The sequence below is a fragment of the Patella vulgata genome, chromosome 9 (assembly GCF_932274485.2).
Source record: "Patella vulgata chromosome 9, xgPatVulg1.2, whole genome shotgun sequence".
Lineage (NCBI taxonomy): Eukaryota > Metazoa > Mollusca > Gastropoda > Patellidae > Patella > Patella vulgata.
Genome location: NC_065887.2, coordinates 40597918 through 40603048, shown reverse-complemented (window position 1 = coordinate 40603048; position 5131 = coordinate 40597918). Strand labels below are relative to the sequence as shown.

General features: G+C 35.7%; 1 long non-coding RNA gene across 1 annotated transcript; it reads right to left on the bottom strand.

The window, feature by feature from the left end:
• Positions 1-94: 94 nt before the first annotated feature.
• Positions 95-3610, bottom strand: LOC130014374 (uncharacterized). Its single transcript, XR_008789365.1, has 3 exons — positions 3455-3610; positions 2297-2395; positions 95-1294 (listed from the first exon to the last, which is right to left on the bottom strand). It is a non-coding gene; the product is annotated as an uncharacterized LOC130014374 (long non-coding RNA).
• Between the last annotated feature and the right edge of the window lie 1521 nt (positions 3611-5131).

Here is a 5131-nt window from a genome sequence, read left to right as displayed (position 1 = left end):
TTTGGATTTTGGCCAATTTGACCCATTTGGGCACGGATTTCGGACTGGGACTTTTATTTGGTGATAATATATGTCAAGACCGACCATAAACAGTGGTCGGCATTTCTATTGTAACAGCTGCCCGCACTTATGTTATCTTGCCTGGACTATATTATTTGGAGCTGTGACAACTATGGTCGGCATTTCTATTGTAACAACTTCCCGCACTTATGTTATCTTGCCTGGACTATATTATTTGGAGCTGTGACAATTATGTGTAGGTAATGTTGGGTGTTAATAAAGCTTTATAAATTTATTTTGTCCCTATATGGAATATTGTTATTACTAGTGCCCAATTTGAATTTCATGACTTATACCGGTTTGTTTCTCAATCAAGGCTGAATTTGGCACAGGATAATGGACTGTAATTTAATACTGTATCAATACAATAACAAAGACTTCGAACATTTTAATACATTTCAATGCACTCGTGGTCTACCCATTGTGCATATTAAACACACTCATGTTCATAGTTACATGTAATAAGTGTAGTCTACTATAATATTAGCGACTTTATATAATTGCCGACTAGTGTTCAATACAAGTATATTGTGTGTTGAAGTATAAAACACATTACTGAACGAGATAATATACATTAACAATGTATAAACTATATTCATCAGATACGATTAAAATAACTACTGCCAAATGGTTCACTTGACAAAAACTACATTGACCAAATACCTCAGTAATATATATTATACATTAATAATATAATCTAGTACAATGTTAACTTTAAATGCCGCATCTTAAGATTGATCGAATCAATTATTTTTGAGCCAATTTGTTACTTTGATAAAGTGATCCTCCCTCTGTTTGTAAATTATAACCCTGTACGCATTCGAAATCCGCTTTGTAGATAATCTGATAATATGAGAACAGTTTCAGTAATACGTAAACGCCGTTGTCAGTATCCTTGAAACTATTTAATACTGAACAAGACAAATACACATGGACCAGCAAGTCCAGTTAGCAGGAGTGACTTACACCTGCGGTCGGGGTTAACGAGGAAATGGTCGGATCCCGAATAATATGCTGGTTCGTTATTCGTTATTCGCGAATCCCGAATAACGAGCCAGCACGTTATTCGAGATTCGGCAGTTAACTACTAAATTCCGAATAACGTGCTTGCTCGTTATTCGTTATTCGTGAATCCAGAATTGCCAACTTCACATTGCCTTAAAACTTCTACTTACGTTGACATTCACCACCAGTGTAACCAGAACAACAACGACGTACTGTTCTGTGCTTAGTTCTAAAAACATTAATTACTGCATTAATATGTATAGCTATAATCAAATATATAATTAATATTTTAATTACAGCGATGGCACGTATAATATACTCTTCAAAAAGAAGTAGGGGATATTCAGAAACAATACAAAACTGTGAAAATGCACTACTGTTTTTATTAGAGGTAACCAGTGTATGTTAATAACTGGCCAATTGCCTACACATGAACATAAACAGTTCATATGGGCGGCTTATCTGACGGCCCCATTTCACTCTCAAGGAGATACACCGTCAAAAGTGAAAATGGACGTTTTTGATTTTTGTCTTGATAATAATGAGTAATTGCTCCACCAATCCTCAGTCATTCAGCAATTCGTCGTGGCATGCTCCTAACCAACCGTCCAATCACGATTAGGGGCAATCTTACCCACTCTTCTTGCAGTGCCACGGCCAATTCTTGTCGGTTGATGTTAATGTCGACGAATACGTCTCCCGATCAAATTAAACGTAACACACCTCATTAAGTGAAGAATGGTGAGTTGGGGAAGATCATTGTGCACAAAAATGGAAAAAAGTACACTGCTATATTTATACGCAGTAATTCACCTTGATAATTTAGTGTGTGTGGGGGGGGGGGGGGTATTGTTCATTCGACAACACACTTTTCAATCAATCAGAATCGAGGACATTTCTGATTTGTGCTACAATAGACAATACATTGTATAGTACAACTGTTAAATATGTCGGTCACTTATAGATGCCTTATGTAAGATTTAGGTAAAAAGCTGTCCGTTCTTCTTATAATGATTTAAAAAATAGACTACGTTTTGCAGACTACGTTTGTTATAGTTAAAAGCGGACTCTATCTATACATCGACTTGGTCCATGAAGCAATGTTAATATATATATATATATATATCCACTAAATATCATAACATAATTAATCATATGACATCAAACTGACTTCTATCCAAACAAAGAGATCATGCATGCCTACTTGTTATGATTCTGTACTAATATTTACCTGTGATTAAAACAACTGTTCAACCCCTGATCACAGAGGTATTGTGTACAAGTACAATATCTTTCATCGTACGCCTCTCTATAGTAACACCAACCACTTCTGAAAATACAAATAGCAATCTATTTATGTATATCATCATTTTAGGGGATCTTTCTATGTGGCACTCTTTCGCAATGTAATAGCTAACGCGCATCCGAAGTACTACAAGACAACATACGAATTTAGATGGACTTGGTAGGTATAGGTTTGGCAAACTCAAACCGAGGGCATCAAGATCCGTGGTGGGGGGGGGGGGTTATAATATTTTTGACAGTCATAAATAGTCTTAAGCATCCGTCATCATCCTCGACTCTAATAAACACTTTCATTAACCTCTGGTCGTGCGGATGGCCTGTGTGTGTGAAATAGCTTTATTTAACGTCCGCTTCCACCGAGGTGATATCGCAGAAAATTACATGTTATATACATAGTGAAATATTTACAATGTGGATGGCCTATTGGGAGGAGCCTTATAAGTGGAATAATCCAGGGCCTCTCTTCATTTGAATCCAGTACTGCTTCCAAGCGATCGGCGCACGAGGCCCATAATATCCTTATCGTGGGAAAGTATACTAATATAAAAACCCTAAAAAGCGGAAAAGTAAATAATGACTAGCGATACTGCAAATTTATACAGAATATTTACAAATAATGATTAATTCTAATGTTAATCCGAAAGATGTTCGCATTGTAGTGATGACACTTTTTTAGTCCTTTCCTGTGCTTCTATTCCTTCTGAAAACAAGAACAGATGTGACTGGATATCAGTTACTGAAATTCATTATCCGAAGACCAAACATTTCGTGCTCTACTTTTACTTGGCTATCGTATTTCGTGAACATTCTTTTTCCTTGGGACCCCCCTACGGAACCCATTGACTTCGCGAAAAATTCTAATCAAAATCTAACCTTTGAGAATATATAAAATTTCGTCAACTACTGATTTGGCCTAATCACAGATTATTTTGGACACTGTTCGACAATTTGGGGCCTTTGAGAATGCCCAGCCAGTTTCTTTTGAGCTCATGTTCCTAGATATTGTTTGCATAATGTACAATATCGCCAAATCAATATTATTACATATCAAACTTGAATATATAACTTCTAAACTTATACTTACCGAGCTTTGTCTGTATATAGACACAGGATTAAAAACAAGAGAGGTAGGCATTTCAAAATCAGTCCTTTCACCTCCATGCCGCTAATCTTATGTTACTGTCCCTCAATAAATAATATATACTATAATATCTTACAACCAACCACCCGTCAATCAACAAGGAAGTAAAAGAAAGAAAAATTTTGTTGTTTACAGTTTAAAGTATATACGTGTTACGTTATGTGTTATTTATGGAAGCCTATAACTGCCATTCATAAAATAAGAAATTAGGAAAAAAAACAGGGGTTTCCTCCCACTGCTAAAGACCCCTACGCGCAAGCGAATTATTGAAATAAAATTAAACCATATGTTAGTCCCGAAATGACCTAGTTTGTGTCGAGTGGACGTTAAACCCCATTTCTCTCTCTCTCTCTCTCTCTTCATGTTTTGAAGGGGCGAAAAGTAGAAATTATGAATTGTAGTTATAGGCTTCTATAGTTATTCATCATTCGCTCAGCCTAAGAATACAATGATACATCCACTATGGAAGACGAAATAGCGCTTCATTAGTTCTTAATCCATAGTCCTTGATTCTTATTTCTTATTTCTTCACTTGTTGTCTTATTCCAGGTAATGTTCCGGTTCGATGAATTTCGAGAAATGTTTTTGTTGAAATGTTTTGCAATATTTGTATTTGTAAATTTGTTGTATGTCTAAAATAAATTTTATCTTTATATTAAAATGCAATGAAATTAAACAAAGATACATTATTATTACAAATCTGATGTGACAAATTTCTGATTTGTAAAAAAAAAAATTGCTTTGAAGTTTGGTCTTCCATAGACAAGCTGCAAACATACCATCAGAAATCGGCATGATTTTTCGGAACATACCATCGATATACTATAGAATACAAATAACCAGAAAATAAGTGCATAACGTGTATCACAATGGCATACCAAGGTGGCATGCTATGATATTGGAACATCCGACAAAATCAAATAGTTATTTCAGTTATAAATTCTGAGATTAAATACTGACGAAAACTGAAAAATGAATTCGGGGCTGTGTGCCCTCGTCAACACGTGGTCTGTCATCCTTAATCCAATTACATGATGTCTTGTGCAGTTGCGAAGGCGTTGCTGTCTATAGGGCGAAGTATTCAAAGCATGACTTCGGTAAATGTTTGATGCGTGGCAGAATCAATGTAGATTCGGATCACAGAATCACGGTAATCGTCCGAATTCTGGGACGTCACCGAATCCCCTCGGCACACACACGCCCCAGACCCCGCCAGGCCAACCAATGAATAGAAATTATTATCTTCGACGCTATGTTGTGGGTACGTGTAATTGTATATATCTGATAGTCTGTTAAAGGTGTGTCTACATTATGTCTGCATTATGGGATCGTGAACATCTTTATTCTGATGGCCTTGTGACGCTTTTCAACTATAAATAATATTTAGTCTGTGTTTACTAGTCATAAGTACACGGTCGTTAATTTTATTACTTTTTTAAATACACAATCTTATGTTTAGTTCATTAATTTTAATTTATAACAAAATATGTATTTACAGATGAGTTCCATTATTGATGTTTACAAGAGGCCATACAATATATTTACAATTTCACAAATAATGGCTACATAGCAGTTCAAAAGCTTGTCTTGATGTATTTGGAGAGAGAGAGAGAGAGAGAG